Source organism: Anastrepha ludens, chromosome X, assembly GCF_028408465.1.
Source record: "Anastrepha ludens isolate Willacy chromosome X, idAnaLude1.1, whole genome shotgun sequence".
In the NCBI taxonomy this organism is placed as follows: Eukaryota; Metazoa; Arthropoda; class Insecta; order Diptera; family Tephritidae; genus Anastrepha; species Anastrepha ludens.
The window spans coordinates 47550807-47568544 of NC_071503.1; positions in this window are offsets into that span (position 1 = coordinate 47550807).

Here is a 17738-nt window from a genome sequence, read left to right on the forward strand (position 1 = left end):
CAGCATATTGATGGTCGAAATAGGTGTAATGTAGAAGTAAGAAACATAATGTAATTAATCTTAAGTTGAGCTTAAACGAATAAAGACAAATGAATCGGACAATAGTCCGATTGTCCCTTTTAAAAATTAAAATCTAAATGTAAAATATTAACTTATATTCTGCCTATTTATTGATTTTAAGCAAGTGTTTGATAGTCTAGACAGAAAGTAAATCAAACACTGTTCTCTGGAATTCTTGAACTGGTTCTCTGCACGTTGAAGAATACTATTACCAAGGTGCTAATACAAGGCGAAATTTCTGAATCCTTCCAGGTACTGTCTGGTGTTAAACAAGGAGACACATTGTCCGCCCTGATTTTCAACCTTATGTTGCACACAGTTGTAAAAGATATTAACTTGTCCGGAAAAATATTTGACAAAGATTTTCAAATATTTGCTTATGCTGACGACGTTCTCATCATAGCAAAAAACAAAAACAAACTAATTCGCATATTCAAGCTGCTAGAAACAAAAGCAAAAATTATAGTGCTGAATGTCAACGCCGAAAAAACTAAGTTCATACTTCGCTCAGAACGTAATATGGATGCCAACAATCTAGCTATAGATGATTTTCCTTTCGAAAGTGTAAATTAATTCAAATACATGGGATTCGTTCTATCCGCGAGTAAAACCACATCAATTGCAATAGATGAAATAATTAAATCTGCTAATAAGACGTATTATGCAAATATAAAATTGTTCAGATTAATCAAGGTGTATAAAACTTTGATACGTCCGGTTCTTACTTATGGTGCTGAAATCTGGACACTGCAAGTTAATAATACGAGTATAAACCAGCTATTGTGATTTAAAAGAACCATAATGAGAAAAATCTACGGTCCTATTCGGCTTGGAAACGACACGTATCACATCCGTTACAACAAAGAAATTTAAAACCTTATTGGTGGTGAAAATGTAATACGTTTTATTAAAGCGCAGCGGATTAGATTGATTGGCCACATCATAAGAATGCCCAAGGAACGAGTCCAAAAACGGGGGTTTACTTTGCGTCCAATAGGAGGAAGAAGGAGAGGGGGCATTTTCGACTTCCGGCCGCATGTGGCGCCCTCGCATAAAGTGCATTTTCAGCAATTGCGCTTGACGTAGCTTGATGCTCTTCTACGCCGCACAGCCTACATAGTTTCGTGCGGTCCTTTTCCCTGCATGCATTCCAAATGTGGTCATATGCCCAGCATTTATAGCTTCTTTTTAGGGATAGAACTTCTGTAATACGACTGCGAATCCATCCCACTTTAACGTCTCCGAGCGTCAGTACCTTTTTGACCTCATCGGCGTGGAGTATATGTAAACTCCGCAACCTCATGGGTGTTGCGCATACTCTTAGTTAAGTTTTCATCAGGTTTTCTTTTACTTGCATCTGTTCTGATTGTCCTCTTTCCTCTGCATTAGATTACAACGGTATGAGTCTTTAAACTGACCGCAGCGACATCCTTTACAGCTTTTTTAAAAGCTCTGTAATAGCTTGCTGTTTCGATGTTCTTGCTTCGCTTAAGCTCAATAAGTACTCCCCTTTTTTGGGTTGGTCGCATGGTTTCCACCTTTTCATCAAGGTCCTTAAACTATTTTGTTTTAAGCACTATTCCGAATTTGAAAGCCGATGTTTTTTTAAAGCAATATTTGCACAAAATTGGTTTCTTTTTAATCATGAAATCAAACGGCATATCTGTAGGAATGAAGGAAATGCGTGGAATGAGAATATCTTCTCCTTTAGGTTTTTAATTAAGAATATTTACCTTGATGACATTCAACATCAGTTTCTTCACAGTGAGTCTTGCTCAATCACATATGGTCTACACAGCATTAGACAGCATACAAAAATTGGTACGTCGACCTTGAGTGATAGTTTGTGCGGCGGTACGTCAGGAAAATCCAAGGAAAAGAACTCTATGGAATAAATTACCACTTCGTCCACGTGATTTATGATACCGTTCATTTCTATTCTTACTGATTCCTGAGACTCTGGCGCATGCAATTGCACAATTACTTCATTACTTCACGCGTGTACTCATTTTAAAAGAACTTTTCTTAATAAACTTTGCTCAAAAATTTCCCACAGAAAACACAATGCTCTAATGAAAATGATTATGTGCCACCAGTACTTCCGGGTTGTGGCGATAGATACATATGTGACTATTTTCCTCTTCGTTCACTAAGGTAATAATACATGTCATGAAATTTGGAAAATCTGTGATATTAGATTACAGGTCGAAACTACATATTGTTGTACTTCCAGGAGGCGGCGATAGATAGACAGAGATCTATTTTCCTCTTATTACATGTCATGAAATCTAGAAAACCCGTGATATTATTGTTGGGTCATATTTCCGAGGTGGGGCTCGATGAGGGCATACAGCGGAAGTTCTTGCCTAGGGTTGTGGTCCTGGGGGTCCAAACGGAGATCTCCCCTGATGAGTTCATGAGGTAGCTCTTCAGATTGAACCTCAAGGAGTTCAGCCCTGAGCAAGAGCGGACTGGACGCATGTCCTCTGTGAATGCCCGATGTATTTTGACATTAGGATCTTATGGATGTGGGGATTAGTTGGATTGATGGACGGTATGATGTGAGTGGTGTGATTGCCAGCCGTTGGAATGTCGAAATGTTAGGGCAATATGCGCGAGTGGATTTTAGACGGCGAAGAAATTTTAGGCGTTCAATTGATTAGTTTTTAGTTAGTTTTAGTTTGTGTGTGCTGCCGTGGTATTTGGGGTATGGCCACATCTCCAGAGCTGTATGGAAGCTTCCCGTGGTGCCGGACCGTCGTCGGTAGGTGCTCACGTTTAAAACATCGGACGCTGTTGGGTCATATTCTTTCAGTACTTCCTTTTAGTTTGTTCTGCTCCCTATGCCAATTCTTTTCGGCAATGTCAAGGCATTGAGGTTGAATGGTTTCGAAGTCATGATATAATTAAAGTAAAATTGTTCAGGAGAAGCTACGCCTTCTATATAAATACTTGCCACTTTTCATTATTATTAAGACATTGATGTATACATATTTAAGTATTACTCATCTGTGCCAAATCCCATTCCTCTTCTTCTTCTTAATTGGCGCGATAACCGCTTACGCGATTTTGGCCGAGTTTAACAAAGCGTGACAGTCGTTTCTTTCTCGTGCTAACCAGTAGCAGTTGCACACGCCAAGTGAAGCAAGGTCCTTCTCCACTCTTTCCTCTTCCTCTGCTACCACCAGCTGGTACCGCATCGAATACTTTCAGAGCCGGAGCGTTTCTATCCATTCAGTCGACATCACCCAGCCAACGTAGCCGTTGGATCTTTATTCCCTGCGCTATCTCTATGTGGTCGTAAAGCTCATACAGCTCATCGTTCCGCAGAGCCTTTCTCTTAAACACTGTAAGTGACGCTTAATTGGATATTATCAGTGTCCACGCTTCTAAACCATACGTTAGGACGGCTTGGTGGGAGCCTTATAGAGTGTTAGTTTTGTTCGTTGAGAGAGGACTTTACTACTCAATTGTCTACTTAGTCCAAAGTAGTACTTGTTGGCAAAGTAGTACGTTGTATTTCCAGGCTAACATTGTTATCGTATAAACGAAGTATTTTGTAACCTCGAAATCATAGCTGCCAACAGTGAAGTGGGTACCTATACGCCAGTGTTTGTTTGACGACAGGAGGTACTTCGTTTTGTCCTCGTTCGTCACCAGACCCATTCGCTTTCTTTCTTTACCCAGTTTCGACAGGCAGAACTAACAGCGCGGTTGTTAAAACCGATGATATCAATATCATCGAAATACGCCAACAATTGTACGCTCTTACATTTTTTCAAGAACTTTTAACCCGTACGTGCTCAATGTCTTTGACAACCCCTAGTGAAGTTTTCCAAAGGAATCTTTTTGTAGAACATATTAACCCTCTAATACCCAGTTTAAGAGGGTTTTTAAACAATTTTTGAAAAAATGGGTTAAATAGTCACAAAACGGTGGAATTCAAGGGGCAAAATGTTCTATAAAACGAGACTGAATTTGACTAAAAGTCTTCTAAGACGAAAATTAAGAAAAATCAATATTTTTACTGGATTTACCATATTATTTAATATGGCATGTGATCAATATCGCGAAATTTTAATACACTTTAAAAAAAACTATGAACTGGTAGACCAAACCCCAGTTGGGGTTTTACTATTCTACATGATTACTTTCATTTGCAATTGGCTTGGTTTGGACCCGAGGCGATGACCTGAAAATTTTCGCACTGTGTGTTAAGCGTCATCTGATTTTTGCAGTACCATTTATTGACTCTAGTTAGGTCTGATTACAGATAGTCGCGAGAATATGTGATGGTTGCAAAAATTGTAAGGCCATCAGTATACAGGTAAAGCAGAAAATTAGCAAATCTCAGGCATGAGCATGATGAATAGAACGATAATACCTTGGAGTACACCTCAGGACGCGATGAATGGTATTGAAACAACGTTATGAACAGCTACAAAGTTGCGCCTATCAGCTAAGTCGGATTTAATCCAGGATAATAATGTTGAATGAGAAACAAAAGAGGTCAATTTCAGCTTTAAAGAAGTCAGGGTAGATAGTATCCACCTGAGACTTATTTTCAAAAGTAGAGAAGCAAAAATAGCTGAAAATAGCCAGATTTGTGACCGCTGAGCGATAGGCGACGAACCCATGTTGGCTTGTAGAAATGAAGTTTTTAACGGCAAAGGCAAATTTACAACAATCTCATGTAATTTAGAAGTTGAAGATAGGCATATAATTGCTGAAATAATTTTTGTGGCACTTTTAAAGGCGGGGGCTACAGACATTTGCTTCAGTCAATCAATCGTCAACAAATTTAGCTAAGTCCAGGGAGTAATTGAGAATAAAGGGAAGAGGCCCAGCTAAGCATAAGCAGTTAGAATTAATGATAAATTAACATGATCTACATCTACTGAGACGAGGTCTTACCATCACCAATACCTTTAATTAATTTTAGAAAGCACCGAAACTTAAGAAGATGTGTGGAGTTACTGAATGTTTTAGATGGAACTTATATATACTTAGAAACAATTTTCTATCATTTTGATGTTTCATGCGCGCATATTCGAACATACGTGCTTCGAACAATACGGCTACGGCGACTTACATTATCTTTGTTGAATACAAGATCAAAAAGTATATTCAGGCAACACTATCCATCGGAGGTTTAATATCCATAACATCCGTGATAACCATTGCGCTTTTAATTTTGCTAAAGAAAAAATCAATAAAGATACAATACATCGAGAAAGAAGTATCAAAGCCTAAAGCAGGAAGCCCGCCACAAGAAAGTAATGACATTCCAACATACGTAAAATTCAACGACTTACCCTTCCATTAATGATCGAAGACAATCATACTTAAGAGGGGAGGAGTTAACACCACACCTTACAAAGCCTCGAACTAGACAATAACCCCATGGGTTAGTGGCACCGATAATACATCCGGTGAATTCGTTATAACCGCGGACGCTGCATCAGCATTCCACGAACATTTACATCACATTAGTAAATGTATCGATCAGGAACAATAATGAGTCAACAACAGTCAGCATATTGATGGTCGAAATAGGTGTAATGTAGAAGTAAGAAACATAATGTAATTAATCTTAAGTTGAGCTTAAACGAATAAAGACAAATGAATCGGACAATAGTCCGATTGTCCCTTTTAAAAATTAAAATCTAAATGTAAAATATTAACTTATATTCTGCCTATTTATTGATTTTAAGCAAGTGTTTGATAGTCTAGACAGAAAGTAAATCAAACACTGTTCTCTGGAATTCTTGAACTGGTTCTCTGCACGTTGAAGAATACTATTACCAAGGTGCTAATACAAGGCGAAATTTCTGAATCCTTCCAGGTACTGTCTGGTGTTAAACAAGGAGACACATTGTCCGCCCTGATTTTCAACCTTATGTTGCACACAGTTGTAAAAGATATTAACTTGTCCGGAAAAATATTTGACAAAGATTTTCAAATATTTGCTTATGCTGACGACGTTCTCATCATAGCAAAAAACAAAAACAAACTAATTCGCATATTCAAGCTGCTAGAAACAAAAGCAAAAATTATAGTGCTGAATGTCAACGCCGAAAAAACTAAGTTCATACTTCGCTCAGAACGTAATATGGATGCCAACAATCTAGCTATAGATGATTTTCCTTTCGAAAGTGTAAATTAATTCAAATACATGGGATTCGTTCTATCCGCGAGTAAAACCACATCAATTGCAATAGATGAAATAATTAAATCTGCTAATAAGACGTATTATGCAAATATAAAATTGTTCAGATTAATCAAGGTGTATAAAACTTTGATACGTCCGGTTCTTACTTATGGTGCTGAAATCTGGACACTGCAAGTTAATAATACGAGTATAAACCAGCTATTGTGATTTAAAAGAACCATAATGAGAAAAATCTACGGTCCTATTCGGCTTGGAAACGACACGTATCACATCCGTTACAACAAAGAAATTTAAAACCTTATTGGTGGTGAAAATGTAATACGTTTTATTAAAGCGCAGCGGATTAGATTGATTGGCCACATCATAAGAATGCCCAAGGAACGAGTCCAAAAACGGGGGTTTACTTTGCGTCCAATAGGAGGAAGAAGGAGAGGGGGCATTTTCGACTTCCGGCCGCATGTGGCGCCCTCGCATAAAGTGCATTTTCAGCAATTGCGCTTGACGTAGCTTGATGCTCTTCTACGCCGCACAGCCTACATAGTTTCGTGCGGTCCTTTTCCCTGCATGCATTCCAAATGTGGTCATATGCCCAGCATTTATAGCTTCTTTTTAGGGATAGAACTTCTGTAATACGACTGCGAATCCATCCCACTTTAACGTCTCCGAGCGTCAGTACCTTTTTGACCTCATCGGCGTGGAGTATATGTAAACTCCGCGACCTCATGGGTGTTGCGCATACTCTTAGTTAAGTTTTCATCAGGTTTTCTTTTACTTGCATCTGTTCTGATTGTCCTCTTTCCTCTGCATTAGATTACAACGGTATGAGTCTTTAAACTGACCGCAGCGACATCCTTTACAGCTTTTTTAAAAGCTCTGTGATAGCTTGCTGTTTCGATGTTCTTGCTTCGCTTAAGCTCAATAAGTACTCCCCTTTTTTGGGTTGGTCGCATGGTTTCCACCTTTTCATCAAGGTCCTTAAACTATTTTGTTTTAAGCACTATTCCGAATTTGAAAGCCGATGTTTTTTTAAAGCAATATTTGCACAAAATTGGTTTCTTTTTAATCATGAAATCAAACGGCATATCTGTAGGAATGAAGGAAATGCGTGGAATGAGAATATCTTCTCCTTTAGGTTTTTAATTAAGAATATTTACCTTGATGACATTCAACATCAGTTTCTTCACAGTGAGTCTTGCTCAATCACATATGGTCTACACAGCATTAGACAGCATACAAAAATTGGTACGTCGACCTTGAGTGATAGTTTGTGCGGCGGTACGTCAGGAAAATCCAAGGAAAAGAACTCTATGGAATAAATTACCACTTCGTCCACGTGATTTATGATACCGTTCATTTCTATTCTTACTGATTCCTGAGACTCTGGCGCATGCAATTGCACAATTACTTCATTACTTCACGCGTGTACTCATTTTAAAAGAACTTTTCTTAATAAACTTTGCTCAAAAATTTCCCACAGAAAACACAATGCTCTAATGAAAATGAGTATGTGCCACCAGTACTTCCGGGTTGTGGCGATAGATACATATGTGACTATTTTCCTCTTCGTTCACTAAGGTAATAATACATGTCATGAAATTTGGAAAATCTGTGATATTAGATTACAGGTCGAAACTACATATTGTTGTACTTCCAGGAGGCGGCGATAGATAGACAGAGATCTATTTTCCTCTTATTACATGTCATGAAATCTAGAAAACCCGTGATATTATTGTTGGGTCATATTTCCGAGGTGGGGCTCGATGAGGGCATACAGCGGAAGTTCTTGCCTAGGGTTGTGGTCCTGGGGGTCCAAACGGAGATCTCCCCTGATGAGTTCATGAGGTAGCTCTTCAGATTGAACCTCAAGGAGTTCAGCCCTGAGCAAGAGCGGACTGGACGCATGTCCTCTGTGAATGCCCGATGTATTTTGACATTAGGATCTTATGGATGTGGGGATTAGTTGGATTGATGGACGGTATGATGTGAGTGGTGTGATTGCCAGCCGTTGGAATGTCGAAATGTTAGGGCAATATGCGCGAGTGGATTTTAGACGGCGAAGAAATTTTAGGCGTTCAATTGATTAGTTTTTAGTTAGTTTTAGTTTGTGTGTGCTGCCGTGGTATTTGGGGTATGGCCACATCTCCAGAGCTGTATGGAAGCTTCCCGTGGTGCCGGACCGTCGTCGGTAGGTGCTCACGTTTAAAACATCGGACGCTGTTGGGTCATATTCTTTCAGTACTTCCTTTTAGTTTGTTCTGCTCCCTATGCCAATTCTTTTCGGCAATGTCAAGGCATTGAGGTTGAATGGTTTCGAAGTCATGATATAATTAAAGTAAAATTGTTCAGGAGAAGCTACGCCTTCTATATAAATACTTGCCACTTTTCATTATTATTAAGACATTGATGTATACATATTTAAGTATTACTCATCTGTGCCAAATCCCATTCCTCTTCTTCTTCTTAATTGGCGCGATAACCGCTTACGCGATTTTGGCCGAGTTTAACAAAGCGTGACAGTCGTTTCTTTCTCGTGCTAACCAGTAGCAGTTGCACACGCCAAGTGAAGCAAGGTCCTTCTCCACTCTTTCCTCTTCCTCTGCTACCACCAGCTGGTACCGCATCGAATACTTTCAGAGCCGGAGCGTTTCTATCCATTCAGTCGACATCACCCAGCCAACGTAGCCGTTGGATCTTTATTCCCTGCGCTATCTCTATGTGGTCGTAAAGCTCATACAGCTCATCGTTCCGCAGAGTCTTTCTCTTAAACACTGTAAGTGACGCTTAATTGGATATTATCAGTGTCCACGCTTCTAAACCATACGTTAGGACGGCTTGGTGGGAGCCTTATAGAGTGTTAGTTTTGTTCGTTGAGAGAGGACTTTACTACTCAATTGTCTACTTAGTCCAAAGTAGTACTTGTTGGCAAAGTAGTACGTTGTATTTCCAGGCTAACATTGTTATCGTATAAACGAAGTATTTTGTAACCTCGAAATCATAGCTGCCAACAGTGAAGTGGGTACCTATACGCCAGTGTTTGTTTGATGACAGGAGGTACTTCGTTTTGTCCTCGTTCGTCACCAGACCCATTCGCTTTCTTTCTTTACCCAGTTTCGACAGGCAGAACTAACAGCGCGGTTGTTAAAACCGATGATATCAATATCATCGAAATACGCCAACAATTGTACGCTCTTACATTTTTTCAAGAACTTTTAACCCGTACGTGCTCAATGTCTTTGACAACCCCTAGTGAAGTTTTCCAAAGGAATCTTTTTGTAGAACATATTAACCCTCTAATACCCAGTTTAAGAGGGTTTTTAAACAATTTTTGAAAAAATGGGTTAAATAGTCACAAAACGGTGGAATTCAAGGGGCAAAATGTTCTATAAAACGAGACTGAATTTGACTAAAAGTCTTCTAAGACGAAAATTAAGAAAAATCAATATTTTTACTGGATTTACCATATTATTTAATATGGCATGTGATCAATATCGCGAAATTTTAATACACTTTAAAAAAAACTATGAACTGGTAGACCAAAACCCAGTTGGGGTTTTACTATTCTACATGATTACTTTCATTTGCAATTGGCTTGGTTTGGACCCGAGGCGATGACCTGAAAATTTTCGCACTGTGTGTTAAGCGTCATCTGATTTTTGCAGTACCATTTATTGACTCTAGTTAGGTCTGATTACAGATAGTCGCGAGAATATGTGATGGTTGCAAAAATTGTAAGGCCATCAGTATACAGGTAAAGCAGAAAATTAGCAAATCTCAGGCATGAGCATGATGAAAAGAACGATAATACCTTGGAGTACACCTCAGGACGCGATGAATGGTATTGAAACAACGTTATGAACAGCTACAAAGTTGCGCCTATCAGCTAAGTCGGATTTAATCCAGGATAATAATGTTGAATGAGAAACAAAAGAGGTCAATTTCAGCTTTAAAGAAGTCAGGGTAGATAGTATCCACCTGAGACTTATTTTCAAAAGTAGAGAAGCAAAAATAGCTGAAAATAGCCAGATTTGTGACCGCTGAGCGATAGGCGACGAACCCATGTTGGCTTGTAGAAATGAAGTTTTTAACGGCAAAGGCAAATTTACAACAATCTCATGTAATTTAGAAGTTGAAGATAGGCATATAATTGCTGAAATAATTTTTGTGGCACTTTTAAAGGCGGGGGCTACAGACATTTGCTTCAGTCAATCAATCGTCAACAAATTTAGCTAAGTCCAGGGAGTAATTGAGAATAAAGGGAAGAGGCCCAGCTAAGCATAAGCAGTTAGAATTAATGATAAATTAACATGATCTACATCTACTGAGACGAGGTCTTACCATCACCAATACCTTTAATTAATTTTAGAAAGCACCGAAACTTAAGAAGATGTGTGGAGTTACTGAATGTTTTAGATGGAACTTATATATACTTAGAAACAATTTTCTATCATTTTGATGTTTCATGCGCGCATATTCGAACATACGTGCTTCGAACAATACGGCTACGGCGACTTACATTATCTTTGTTGAATACAAGATCAAAAAGTATATTCAGGCAACACTATCCATCGGAGGTTTAATATCCATAACATCCGTGATAACCATTGCGCTTTTAATTTTGCTAAAGAAAAAATCAATAAAGATACAATACATCGAGAAAGAAGTATCAAAGCCTAAAGCAGGAAGCCCGCCACAAGAAAGTAATGACATTCCAACATACGTAAAATTCAACGACTTACCCTTCCATTAATGATCGAAGACAATCATACTTAAGAGGGGAGGAGTTAACACCACACCTTACAAAGCCTCGAACTAGACAATAACCCCATGGGTTAGTGGCACCGATAATACATCCGGTGAATTCGTTATAACCGCGGACGCTGCATCAGCATTCCACGAACATTTACATCACATTAGTAAATGTATCGATCAGGAACAATAATGAGTCAACAACAGTCAGCATATTGATGGTCGAAATAGGTGTAATGTAGAAGTAAGAAACATAATGTAATTAATCTTAAGTTGAGCTTAAACGAATAAAGACAAATGAATCGGACAATAGTCCGATTGTCCCTTTTAAAAATTAAAATCTAAATGTAAAATATTAACTTATATTCTGCCTATTTATTGATTTTAAGCAAGTGTTTGATAGTCTAGACAGAAAGTAAATCAAACACTGTTCTCTGGAATTCTTGAACTGGTTCTCTGCACGTTGAAGAATACTATTACCAAGGTGCTAATACAAGGCGAAATTTCTGAATCCTTCCAGGTACTGTCTGGTGTTAAACAAGGAGACACATTGTCCGCCCTGATTTTCAACCTTATGTTGCACACAGTTGTAAAAGATATTAACTTGTCCGGAAAAATATTTGACAAAGATTTTCAAATATTTGCTTATGCTGACGACGTTCTCATCATAGCAAAAAACAAAAACAAACTAATTCGCATATTCAAGCTGCTAGAAACAAAAGCAAAAATTATAGTGCTGAATGTCAACGCCGAAAAAACTAAGTTCATACTTCGCTCAGAACGTAATATGGATGCCAACAATCTAGCTATAGATGATTTTCCTTTCGAAAGTGTAAATTAATTCAAATACATGGGATTCGTTCTATCCGCGAGTAAAACCACATCAATTGCAATAGATGAAATAATTAAATCTGCTAATAAGACGTATTATGCAAATATAAAATTGTTCAGATTAATCAAGGTGTATAAAACTTTGATACGTCCGGTTCTTACTTATGGTGCTGAAATCTGGACACTGCAAGTTAATAATACGAGTATAAACCAGCTATTGTGATTTAAAAGAACCATAATGAGAAAAATCTACGGTCCCATTCGGCTTGGAAACGACACGTATCACATCCGTTACAACAAAGAAATTTAAAACCTTATTGGTGGTGAAAATGTAATACGTTTTATTAAAGCGCAGCGGATTAGATTGATTGGCCACATCATAAGAATGCCCAAGGAACGAGTCCAAAAACGGGGGTTTACTTTGCGTCCAATAGGAGGAAGAAGGAGAGGGGGCATTTTCGACTTCCGGCCGCATGTGGCGCCCTCGCATAAAGTGCATTTTCAGCAATTGCGCTTGACGTAGCTTGATGCTCTTCTACGCCGCACAGCCTACATAGTTTCGTGCGGTCCTTTTCCCTGCATGCATTCCAAATGTGGTCATATGCCCAGCATTTATAGCTTCTTTTTAGGGATAGAACTTCTGTAATACGACTGCGAATCCATCCCACTTTAACGTCTCCGAGCGTCAGTACCTTTTTGACCTCATCGGCGTGGAGTATATGTAAACTCCGCGACCTCATGGGTGTTGCGCATACTCTTAGTTAAGTTTTCATCAGGTTTTCTTTTACTTGCATCTGTTCTGATTGTCCTCTTTCCTCTGCATTAGATTACAACGGTATGAGTCTTTAAACTGACCGCAGCGACATCCTTTACAGCTTTTTTAAAAGCTCTGTGATAGCTTGCTGTTTCGATGTTCTTGCTTCGCTTAAGCTCAATAAGTACTCCCCTTTTTTGGGTTGGTCGCATGGTTTCCACCTTTTCATCAAGGTCCTTAAACTATTTTGTTTTAAGCACTATTCCGAATTTGAAAGCCGATGTTTTTTTAAAGCAATATTTGCACAAAATTGGTTTCTTTTTAATCATGAAATCAAACGGCATATCTGTAGGAATGAAGGAAATGCGTGGAATGAGAATATCTTCTCCTTTAGGTTTTTAATTAAGAATATTTACCTTGATGACATTCAACATCAGTTTCTTCACAGTGAGTCTTGCTCAATCACATATGGTCTACACAGCATTAGACAGCATACAAAAATTGGTACGTCGACCTTGAGTGATAGTTTGTGCGGCGGTACGTCAGGAAAATCCAAGGAAAAGAACTCTATGGAATAAATTACCACTTCGTCCACGTGATTTATGATACCGTTCATTTCTATTCTTACTGATTCCTGAGACTCTGGCGCATGCAATTGCACAATTACTTCATTACTTCACGCGTGTACTCATTTTAAAAGAACTTTTCTTAATAAACTTTGCTCAAAAATTTCCCACAGAAAACACAATGCTCTAATGAAAATGAGTATGTGCCACCAGTACTTCCGGGTTGTGGCGATAGATACATATGTGACTATTTTCCTCTTCGTTCACTAAGGTAATAATACATGTCATGAAATTTGGAAAATCTGTGATATTAGATTACAGGTCGAAACTACATATTGTTGTACTTCCAGGAGGCGGCGATAGATAGACAGAGATCTATTTTCCTCTTATTACATGTCATGAAATCTAGAAAACCCGTGATATTATTGTTGGGTCATATTTCCGAGGTGGGGCTCGATGAGGGCATACAGCGGAAGTTCTTGCCTAGGGTTGTGGTCCTGGGGGTCCAAACGGAGATCTCCCCTGATGAGTTCATGAGGTAGCTCTTCAGATTGAACCTCAAGGAGTTCAGCCCTGAGCAAGAGCGGACTGGACGCATGTCCTCTGTGAATGCCCGATGTATTTTGACATTAGGATCTTATGGATGTGGGGATTAGTTGGATTGATGGACGGTATGATGTGAGTGGTGTGATTGCCAGCCGTTGGAATGTCGAAATGTTAGGGCAATATGCGCGAGTGGATTTTAGACGGCGAAGAAATTTTAGGCGTTCAATTGATTAGTTTTTAGTTAGTTTTAGTTTGTGTGTGCTGCCGTGGTATTTGGGGTATGGCCACATCTCCAGAGCTGTATGGAAGCTTCCCGTGGTGCCGGACCGTCGTCGGTAGGTGCTCACGTTTAAAACATCGGACGCTGTTGGGTCATATTCTTTCAGTACTTCCTTTTAGTTTGTTCTGCTCCCTATGCCAATTCTTTTCGGCAATGTCAAGGCATTGAGGTTGAATGGTTTCGAAGTCATGATATAATTAAAGTAAAATTGTTCAGGAGAAGCTACGCCTTCTATATAAATACTTGCCACTTTTCATTATTATTAAGACATTGATGTATACATATTTAAGTATTACTCATCTGTGCCAAATCCCATTCCTCTTCTTCTTCTTAATTGGCGCGATAACCGCTTACGCGATTTTGGCCGAGTTTAACAAAGCGTGACAGTCGTTTCTTTCTCGTGCTAACCAGTAGCAGTTGCACACGCCAAGTGAAGCAAGGTCCTTCTCCACTCTTTCCTCTTCCTCTGCTACCACCAGCTGGTACCGCATCGAATACTTTCAGAGCCGGAGCGTTTCTATCCATTCAGTCGACATCACCCAGCCAACGTAGCCGTTGGATCTTTATTCCCTGCGCTATCTCTATGTGGTCGTAAAGCTCATACAGCTCATCGTTCCGCAGAGTCTTTCTCTTAAACACTGTAAGTGACGCTTAATTGGATATTATCAGTGTCCACGCTTCTAAACCATACGTTAGGACGGCTTGGTGGGAGCCTTATAGAGTGTTAGTTTTGTTCGTTGAGAGAGGACTTTACTACTCAATTGTCTACTTAGTCCAAAGTAGTACTTGTTGGCAAAGTAGTACGTTGTATTTCCAGGCTAACATTGTTATCGTATAAACGAAGTATTTTGTAACCTCGAAATCATAGCTGCCAACAGTGAAGTGGGTACCTATACGCCAGTGTTTGTTTGATGACAGGAGGTACTTCGTTTTGTCCTCGTTCGTCACCAGACCCATTCGCTTTCTTTCTTTACCCAGTTTCGACAGGCAGAACTAACAGCGCGGTTGTTAAAACCGATGATATCAATATCATCGAAATACGCCAACAATTGTACGCTCTTACATTTTTTCAAGAACTTTTAACCCGTACGTGCTCAATGTCTTTGACAACCCCTAGTGAAGTTTTCCAAAGGAATCTTTTTGTAGAACATATTAACCCTCTAATACCCAGTTTAAGAGGGTTTTTAAACAATTTTTGAAAAAATGGGTTAAATAGTCACAAAACGGTGGAATTCAAGGGGCAAAATGTTCTATAAAACGAGACTGAATTTGACTAAAAGTCTTCTAAGACGAAAATTAAGAAAAATCAATATTTTTACTGGATTTACCATATTATTTAATATGGCATGTGATCAATATCGCGAAATTTTAATACACTTTAAAAAAAACTATGAACTGGTAGACCAAAACCCAGTTGGGGTTTTACTATTCTACATGATTACTTTCATTTGCAATTGGCTTGGTTTGGACCCGAGGCGATGACCTGAAAATTTTCGCACTGTGTGTTAAGCGTCATCTGATTTTTGCAGTACCATTTATTGACTCTAGTTAGGTCTGATTACAGATAGTCGCGAGAATATGTGATGGTTGCAAAAATTGTAAGGCCATCAGTATACAGGTAAAGCAGAAAATTAGCAAATCTCAGGCATGAGCATGATGAAAAGAACGATAATACCTTGGAGTACACCTCAGGACGCGATGAATGGTATTGAAACAACGTTATGAACAGCTACAAAGTTGCGCCTATCAGCTAAGTCGGATTTAATCCAGGATAATAATGTTGAATGAGAAACAAAAGAGGTCAATTTCAGCTTTAAAGAAGTCAGGGTAGATAGTATCCACCTGAGACTTATTTTCAAAAGTAGAGAAGCAAAAATAGCTGAAAATAGCCAGATTTGTGACCGCTGAGCGATAGGCGACGAACCCATGTTGGCTTGTAGAAATGAAGTTTTTAACGGCAAAGGCAAATTTACAACAATCTCATGTAATTTAGAAGTTGAAGATAGGCATATAATTGCTGAAATAATTTTTGTGGCACTTTTAAAGGCGGGGGCTACAGACATTTGCTTCAGTCAATCAATCGTCAACAAATTTAGCTAAGTCCAGGGAGTAATTGAGAATAAAGGGAAGAGGCCCAGCTAAGCATAAGCAGTTAGAATTAATGATAAATTAACATGATCTACATCTACTGAGACGAGGTCTTACCATCACCAATACCTTTAATTAATTTTAGAAAGCACCGAAACTTAAGAAGATGTGTGGAGTTACTGAATGTTTTAGATGGAACTTATATATACTTAGAAACAATTTTCTATGATTTTGATGTTTCATGCGCGCATATTCGAACATACGTGCTTCGAACAATACGGCTACGGCGGCTTACATTATCTTTGTTGAATACAAGATCAAAAAGTATATTCAGGCAACACTATCCATCGGAGGTTTAATATCCATAACATCCGTGATAACCATTGCGCTTTTAATTTTGCTAAAGAAAAAATCAATAAAGATACAATACATCGAGAAAGAAGTATCAAAGCCTAAAGCAGGAAGCCCGCCACAAGAAAGTAATGACATTCCAACATACGTAAAATTCAACGACTTACCCTTCCATTAATGATCGAAGACAATCATACTTAAGAGGGGAGGAGTTAACACCACACCTTACAAAGCCTCGAACTAGACAATAACCCCATGGGTTAGTGGCACCGATAATACATCCGGTGAATTCGTTATAACCGCGGACGCTGCATCAGCATTCCACGAACATTTACATCACATTAGTAAATGTATCGATCAGGAACAATAATGAGTCAACAACAGTCAGCATATTGATGGTCGAAATAGGTGTAATGTAGAAGTAAGAAACATAATGTAATTAATCTTAAGTTGAGCTTAAACGAATAAAGACAAATAAATCGGACAATAGTCCGATTGTCCCTTTTAAAAATTAAAATCTAAATGTAAAATATTAACTTATATTCTGCCTATTTATTGATTTTAAGCAAGTGTTTGATAGTCTAGACAGAAAGTAAATCAAACACTGTTCTCTGGAATTCTTGAACTGGTTCTCTGCACGTTGAAGAATACTATTACCAAGGTGCTAATACAAGGCGAAATTTCTGAATCCTTCCAGGTACTGTCTGGTGTTAAACAAGGAGACACATTGTCCGCCCTGATTTTCAACCTTATGTTGCACACAGTTGTAAAAGATATTAACTTGTCCGGAAAAATATTTGACAAAGATTTTCAAATATTTGCTTATGCTGACGACGTTCTCATCATAGCAAAAAACAAAAACAAACTAATTCGCATATTCAAGCTGCTAGAAACAAAAGCAAAAATTATAGTGCTGAATGTCAACGCCGAAAAAACTAAGTTCATACTTCGCTCAGAACGTAATATGGATGCCAACAATCTAGCTATAGATGATTTTCCTTTCGAAAGTGTAAATTAATTCAAATACATGGGATTCGTTCTATCCGCGAGTAAAACCACATCAATTGCAATAGATGAAATAATTAAATCTGCTAATAAGACGTATTATGCAAATATAAAATTGTTCAGATTAATCAAGGTGTATAAAACTTTGATACGTCCGGTTCTTACTTATGGTGCTGAAATCTGGACACTGCAAGTTAATAATACGAGTATAAACCAGCTATTGTGATTTAAAAGAACCATAATGAGAAAAATCTACGGTTCTATTCGGCTTGGAAACGACACGTATCACATCCGTTACAACAAAGAAATTTAAAACCTTATTGGTGGTGAAAATGTAAT